The sequence below is a fragment of the Gossypium hirsutum genome, chromosome A06 (genome assembly GCF_007990345.1).
Source record: "Gossypium hirsutum isolate 1008001.06 chromosome A06, Gossypium_hirsutum_v2.1, whole genome shotgun sequence".
Classification (NCBI taxonomy): domain Eukaryota; kingdom Viridiplantae; phylum Streptophyta; class Magnoliopsida; order Malvales; family Malvaceae; genus Gossypium; species Gossypium hirsutum.
Window position 1 is genome coordinate 65,908,270 of NC_053429.1, and position 8,792 is coordinate 65,917,061.

The following is an 8,792-nucleotide window of genomic DNA, read 5'->3' on the forward strand; positions in this document are numbered from 1 at the left end:
TCATGAGGAGCTTGCCTACGAACCAAATGGAGAACGAACAAGAAGCTATTAAGCTGCCCATTGGTCCAATAACGCGAGCTAGAGCTAAACGATTTAAAGTTGCTATTTTAGCATTGGTGGAACGGATTGAGGAAAATGAAAGCAAAGAGCTTAAAGACGAGCTGAATATTTTCAACTTCTTTGAAGTTGAAATTCGTTCTAGCTAATTAAATTGCTGCTGGATTTTAAACCATTTAAATAAGCATTTAATTAAGTCTTATTACAGCTTATTAATATGTTTTTATTTAATATAAGTGTTTAATATGTCTTAATTTAGTTACATTAAAGATGTCTTGATTTCATTTAGTTTGTCTAAATTATTACATGTCTTAAATCTGTTCAACCGAATTTGTGTCATGCTTTATTAATATTTAAGTTGTTTCAATGTTAAATTAGGATGTTCACATTATGTATTTACTTAGTTCAGCTTAATTTGATTGAAATTAATTAAGTTCATGTGTGTTTTTAGGTACAGCAGAATTTGAAGATTCATTGGGCAGATTCATGCATGAAGATTCAATGGATGTGAAGATGCATGCATGTTGGGTTCAATGCACCAAATGATACATGCATGGACTATATTAAAGATGGTGTGCTGATTGTTGAAGTTCTCTAAGTGACCATTCGGCCAAAAGAGATGATTTTCCATTCTCCAAAGCTGCCATTTATTTCCTTCACATTGCTGGGTACATTGTGGCTATTCGGTTCATGATGTTCACACCTTATGGTCATTCAAAACCGTCCATTCACACTTCCAAATGACTGTTCAAGTTGCTAATTAATGATGGTAATTTTTCAGCAAGAGTTGCTTCATTATTGACCTTATTAAACTCCATTGGCCGAATGTAGCTGCTGCCAATTTTCCAAGTTCGTTGAAGCTCTTCCTTGGTCTATATTCAGCCGAACATTGATTCAAGACCATTCATGGATCTTAGCTCAAAATTAGTTCAATGTTTACTTAGTTTTTAAGTATTGAACTTGACTATTCGGCTACTAGTCACTTAAGCTATAAATAGTTCTTGAATTTCTTGTAAAAGGACTTTTTGCCAAATTTCTGAATGAAATATAATTTTAGTGAGAAATTCACTCTCTTTATTCTCCAAAGCTCAAATTGACTTATCTTCAACGAGTGGCGTCAATCTGACTTTGTTCGAACTTATCACCCATTGGTGTGGCGTTCTTCATACCGTAGGTTCCTATTTTGCTAAATAGAGGGTCTCAGTTTTTATCCTATTTCCATTTCTTTCTTTGAAACCTTAAGCCCGGGTCCTTATTTGATAATAAGGGTTCGATCTTGTTTCATCGAATTACCCAGCAAACAACAACCCATCAAACTCCTTTGTTCCTAAAGCCATCCAACTTCAAACACCAAGACTTGAATTTGATTCAATTCCGACACTACCTAATTTCGATCGGGAAAGATTACGACTCGTCTTTACATCCGAAACGAGCTCGTATCAGTTGGTATCAGAGCTAGCTAAATTAGGTACGTAAATCGTAGCTTCAAAAAAAAAAGTTAAAAAAAAGTTTCGAAAAAAAAATCCGAAAAAAAAAGAAGGAAAAAAAATTGCAAAAAAAAAATTGCATACGGTCTAGGTGCGTACGAAAAGAACGTGAAATATCCGTAAAAAAAAAAGAGTCTGGAAACACTTCAACAAAAATTTTTCCGAAATCATATTATACACCCTTTTATACCCCTTTGAGTGAAATTTCACACTATTAAAAAAAAAATTCAATTCGTGAATTCATTTTATACGCCACATCTTTAAACCTTTCTTTCTTTCGAGCCTACCCTAAACCATACGATTTTCCTTTGTTTAGCCTTTGAAGCCGACCCACAAGTGGGATAAGTCTAAGGTAGCTTTTTAGAATATCGAGAGTTGGATTTGAGAGGTAAAAGGCAAGAGAGTACATCAAGATAAAAGCCGAAAATAGAGTGAAACACGAGAGGAGTGAATTTTTTTCTTGTGAGCGAATTTGTGAGGTTTTTGTGGTGAGGAAATATTTTGTTCTTATTTTAAACATGTCTAGGAGTCCGGATCGTCGAGCAACAAGTGGAGGAGCTTCGAATGCTGCTGGTGGAGGAGTAAACCTTCAACCGAGGAGAAACGTTCCCGGAGGTGGAGTGCCCGATCTCCAAGTCCAAGCAATCGTACGAGAAATCTCTCGTCTGTTCCAACCTCAATTCGATTCTCTCAATGAACGAATGGAACAAATGGAGGAACAAAGCCAACGTGCGAACACCTCTCCTATTCCGAGAAGAGAGCGAGAACGTCCATGGCAACATGCAAATGATCTATATGAACAAAGTGACGATGAAAGTGATCGAGGTTCACGACAAAGTGCAAGGAGACGAGGTCATCGAGCACGAGAACAAAGAGATCGAGAGAGGCCCGATGATGATTTAAAGAATATTAAAATGGCGATTCCTGCTTTTCAAGGAAGATCGGATCCCGAGGCCTATCTTGAATGGGAGAAGAAGGTGGAATTAGTTTTCGAGTGCCACAATTACTCGAAAGCAAAAAGGTGAAGTTAGCTGCTATAGAATTCTCCGACTATGCCATAATATGGTGGGATCAACTCACGTTGAGCCGAAGACGCAATGGAGAACGTCCCGTGTCTACATGGGCGGAAATGAAAGCAATAATGAGAAAGCGTTTTATTCCTGCTTACTATCACCGGGAGTTGTATCAAAAGCTCCAAAGCTTAACTCAAGGCCAACGAAGCGTGGAGGATTATTACAAAGAAATGGAAGTGGCCATGATCCGCGCCGATGTGGAGGAAGATCGAGAAGCCACCATGGCTCGATTTCTCGCCGGCCTTAACCGAGATATCGCAAATATCGTCGAACTACACCACTATGTTGAGGTTATTGATATGGTCCATATGGCCATAAAGGTCGAAAAACAACTAAAAAGAAAAGGTACGTCACGAACTTTCTCTAACACTTCTTCTATGCCTAGGTGGGGGCAAGGGACCAACAAACGTGACATACCAAGCCGAAACAAAGAAGTAAGTGGTGCCACCAAGTTCAACAAACCGATTGCCGAAACGAGTAAAGGAAAGATGGAAGCCCAACCAAGTCGATCTCGAGACATAAAATGTTTCAAATGCCTTGGAAGGGGCCACATCGCGAGCCAATGTCCAAATCGGAATGTGATGTTTGTTCGAGACGATGGCGAGATTGAATCTGAAAGTGAACAAGAGAAGGAGGCCATTGAACAAACGAAGATGAAGAAGATGTTGAACAAGCCGAAAATGGAGAAATATTGGTGGTGAAGAGAAGCCTTACTTTGCAAGGTGCCGAAAACGATCAACAACGCGAAAACATTTTTCATACGCGATGTCAAGTGCAAGGTAAGATTTGTTGCGTTATAATTGATGGGGAAGTTGTACAAATGTGGCAAGTTCAATGATGGTGGAGAAACTCGGATTGGCCACCATTAAACATCCCCATCCGTATAAACTCCAATAGCTTAACGATGGTGGAGAATTGAAGGTAACGAAGCAAGTGTTGATTTCGTTTACAATTGGGAAGTATCAAGATGAAGTTATGTGTGACGTCGTACCAATGCATGCGGGGCATCTTCTTTTGGGGCGGCCTTGGCAATTCGACAAGCGAGTGATTCATGACGGATATACAAACCGATACTCTTTCAAACACATGGGACGAATGGTGACGTTAGCTCCATTATCACCGAAACAAGTGTATGAAGATCAACTCAAAATGAGGAGTTCGATTGAAAAATCAAAAGAAATCGAGAGAGAGCAAAAAAATGAAAAGAATAAAGAAAAGAGTGAAGAAAAGAAGAAAAACAAAAGATGAGTGATAAAAAAAGAGAGAGTGATTCAAAAGAAAAAGAAACGAGTGATGAAAATGAAAAAAAGAATTTGTTGGTAAAAGAGAGAGAAGTTCGAAAATCGATGTTATTGAAACAACCATTATTGGTTCTTTTGTACAAGGAGAGCTTGCTTGGCACTAACGAATTTGATGATAAGTTGCCCTCTTCTATTTTGTCTGTGTTGCAGGAATTTCGAGACGTATTCCCGGAAGAAATCCCGAGTGGGTTACCACCTATTCGTGGAATCGAACACCAAATAGATCTTGTGTCGGGAGCCGCGATTCCAAACCGACCTGCTTACCGGAGCAATCCTGAAGAGACGAAAGAATTACAAAAGCAAGTAAATGAACTCCTTGAAAAGGGCTATGTGCGCGAAAGCCTTAGTCCATGCGCCGTGCCTGTTTTGCTTGTCCCGAAAAAGGATGGAACGTGGAGGATGTGCGTGGACTGCCGTGCTATAAACAAGATAACTATCAAGTATCGTCATCCTATACCACGATTGGATGATATGCTTGACGAGCTAAGTGGCGCAAGTCTATTTTCAAAAATTGATCTTAAGAGTGGTTATCACCAAATACGGATGCGTGAGGGTGATGAATGGAAGACTGCGTTTAAAACGAAGCATGGGCTTTACGAATGGCTCGTTATGCCATTTGGCTTAACGAACGCCCCAAGCACGTTCATGAGGCTTATGAATCACGTTCTAAGACCTTTTATTGGTAGATTTTGCGTCGTATACTTCGATGATATATTAGTTTATAGTAAAAATTTAGATGATCATGTTTTACATTTGAAGGCTGTTTTGGAAGTATTGAGGAAAGAAACTTTGTATGCTAATTTAAAGAAATGTGAATTTTGCACTAACAAGGTTGTGTTTTTAGGTTTCGTTGTTAGTTCGGAGGGCCTTGAAGTCGATCAAGAGAAGGTCAAGGCGATCCAAGAATGGCCCCGTCCGACGAATGTCTCCCAAGTCCGAAGTTTCCATGGATTAGCAAGTTTTTACCGTCGATTCGTGCCAAACTTCAGCACCTTAGCCGCACCCTTGACTGGAGTTATTCGTAAGAATTCCAACTTCGTTTGGGGAGAGGAACAAGAAAAATCCTTTTTGAAAATTAAAGATTGTCTAACTCATGCACCGTTATTAGCTTTGCCTAATTTTGATAAAACCTTCGAGTTAGAATGTGATGCCTCAGGTTTAGGCATTGGAGCCGTGTTGATGCAAGATGGACGGCCTATTGCCTATTTTAGCAAGAAACTCAATGGTGCCGTCTTAAACTATCCGACTTATGACAAGGAGCTCTATTCGTTGATTCGAGCCTTAGAGACGTGGCAACACTATCTTTGGCCCAAAGAATTCGTCATACATACCGATCACGAATCCTTGAAGTACTTAAAGGGTCAACACAAGTTGAATAAGCGGCATGCTAAGTGGGTAGAATTTCTCGAATCTTTTCCATATGTTATTAAATATAAAAAAGGTAAGGAAAACGTAGTGGCTGATGCACTATCTCGAAGGTATGCGTTGTTAAATATTTTGGATGCTAAGTTAATGGGGTTTGTATTTCTTAAAGATTTATATGTCAACGATGCTGACTTTAGTGAATTCTTTAGGTTATGCGCAAAGGGAGCTTACGAGAAGTATTATCGACATGATGGGTACTTGTTCCGAGAAGGAAAGCTTTGTATACCCCAAGGTTCCGTACGAGAAGTGTTGATCGAAGAATCTCATAGTGGAGGATTAATGGGGCACTTCGGAGTTGCAAAGACGTTAGCCATGCTCAACGAACATTTCTTTTGGCCTAAGATACGACGAGATGTCGAACGGTTTTGTAATCGATGCATTGCATACAAACGGGCTAAGTCACGAATTAAGCCCCATGGTTTGTATAAGCCATTGCCTATTCCCGAAACCCCTTGGTCTGATATCTCAATGGATTTCGTGCTAGGTTTACCGAGGAGTAAAAATGGCCGAGATTCAATATTTGTGGTTGTAGATAGGTTCTCAAAAATGGCTCATTTTATAGCCTGTCATAAAACTGATGATGCCGTGAATATTGCTAATTTATTTTTCAAAGAAGTGGTCAGGTTGCATGGCATGCCTAGGACGATTGTGTCCGACCGAGACGCGAAGTTTCTTAGCCATTTTTGGAGGACACTATGGGGGCGCCTTGGAACGAAGTTACTGTTTTCAACCACTTGCCATCCGCAAACGGACGGCCAAACCGAAGTGGTCAATCGAATTTTGTCTACATTGCTTCGAGCTATCATCCGGAAAAATTTGAAGGCTTGGGAAGAATGTTTACCACATGTGGAGTTTGCGTATAATCGAGCTATTCACTCAGCTACCAAATTTTCTCCTTTTGAAATTGTTTATGGTTTCAATCCGTTAACACCATTTGATTTAATGCCATTGCCTTCTAACCAATTTGTGCATGTAGATGGAAAGCGTAAAGCTGATTTCGTCAAGCAATTGCACCAATGAGTTCGAGAAAACATTGAGGCAAGGACCAAGAACTATGAACAACATGCTAACAAAGGTCGTAAACGAGTTGTGTTCGAGCCGGGAGATTAGGTGTGGTTGCATATGCGCAAGGAAAGATTTCCTATGCAACGACGATCTAAACTACTTCCGAGAGGGGATGGACCGTTTCAAGTCCTTGAACGAATTAATGACAATTCTTATAAATTGGACTTGCCTGGTGAATATAATGTTAGCGCGACTTTTAACGTTTCTGATTTGTCTCCGTTTGATGCAGATTCCGATTTGAGGACAAATCGCTCTGAAGAGGAGGGGAATGATGTGAGCTTGCCTACGAACCAAATGGAGAACGAACAAGAAGCTATTAAGCTGCCCATTGGTCCAATAACGCGAGCTAGAGCTAAACGATTTAAAGTTGCTATTTTAGCATTGGTGGAACGGATTGAGGAAAATGAAAGCAAAGAGCTTAAAGACGAGCTGAATATTTTCAACTTCTTTGAAGTTGAAATTCGTTCTAGCTAATTAAATTGCTGCTGGATTTTAAACCATTTAAATAAGCATTTAATTAAGTCTTATTACAGCTTATTAATATGTTTTTATTTAATATAAGTGTTTAATATGTCTTAATTTAGTTACATTAAAGATGTCTTGATTTCATTTAGTTTGTCTAAATTATTACATGTCTTAAATCTGTTCAACCGAATTTGTGTCATGCTTTATTAATATTTAAGTTGTTTCAATGTTAAATTAGGATGTTCACATTATGTATTTACTTAGTTCAGCTTAATTTGATTGAAATTAATTAAGTTCATGTGTGTTTTTAGGTACAGCCGAATTTGAAGATTCATTGGGCAGATTCATGCATAAAGATTCAATGGATGTGAAGATGCATGCATGTTGGGTTCAATGCACCAAATGATACATGCATGGACTATATTAAAGATGGTGTGCTGATTGTTGAAGTTCTCTAAGTGACCATTCGGCCAAAAGAGATGATTTTCCATTCTCCAAAGCTGCCATTTATTTCCTTCACATTGCTGGGTACATTGTGGCTATTCGGTTCATGATGTTCACACCTTATGGTCATTCAAAACCGTCCATTCACACTTCCAAATGACTGTTCAAGTTGCTAATTAATGATGGTAATTTTTCAGCAAGAGTTGCTTCATTATTGACCTTATTAAACTCCATTGGCCGAATGTAGCTGCTGCCAATTTTCCAAGTTCGTTGAAGCTCTTCCTTGGTCTATATTCAGCTGAACATTGATTCAAGACCATTCATGGATCTTAGCTCAAAATTAGTTCAATGTTTACTTAGTTTTTAAGTATTGAACTTGACTATTCGGCTACTAGTCACTTAAGCTATAAATAGTTCTTGAATTTCTTGTAAAAGGACTTTTTGCCAAATTTCTGAATGAAATATAATTTTAGTGAGAAATTCACTCTCTTTATTCTCCAAAGCTCAAATTGACTTATCTTCAACGAGTGGCGTCAATCTGACTTTGTTCGAACTTATCACCCATTGGTGTGGCGTTCTTCATACCGTAGGTTCCTATTTTGCTAAATAGAGGGTCTCGGTTTTTATCCTATTTCCATTTCTTTCTTTGAAACCTTAAGCCCGGGTCCTTATTTGATAATAAGGGTTCGATCTTGTTTCATCGAATTACCCAGCAAACAACAACCCATCAAACTCCTTTGTTCCTAAAGCCATCCAACTTCAAACACCAAGACTTGAATTTGATTCAATTCCGACACTACCTAATTTCGATCGGGAAAGATTACGACTCGTCTTTACATCCGAAACGAGCTCGTATCAACTCACCTCTTGCCTCTCTTTCATTTCTTTTTCTCTCATTTTTTCTTTACAACTTGAAGATAATACAAGTGAATCAGCATGATAAGTATTTTGTTCGAAAGATGTGAAATCATTTAGATAGAGTTCACGATCAATTCTTCGAGAATGAGTCTTCGTGGATGCATACGAAGAGTTACTCGGGCTCCCTCGTTCGTTATCTCGAAAGACCTTAGACTCGAAGCTTTCTTTCTTTCTACTTGAATTTCTAGTCGAATAGGTATCACGATAGAAATCTCTTCTCGAGTAGTCATCAGATGTGTGTCTCCGTGATGTTCTTGACTCCTTTTTCTAACTTGGAACAATTTGCTTTCGTTGAAATCTTGCTCGATGGTCTAGCTTTTCTTGGACAGGCTTGATTTTTCGATCGAGCATGCACTCCATCTCTTTCAACAAATATTGAAATTCAAAGGCTGAAAACTCTTCTCGAGACATGATTAATAGATGAAAAGAAAAATGAATAAAACAAAACAGAAAATGAATACCTTACCACAAACCTCACTAGTCACTCACAATAAAATTTGAATGGCACTCACACTCGTGTTTGCACTCAAGATCGGCTTTTTCAACACTCTAATGCT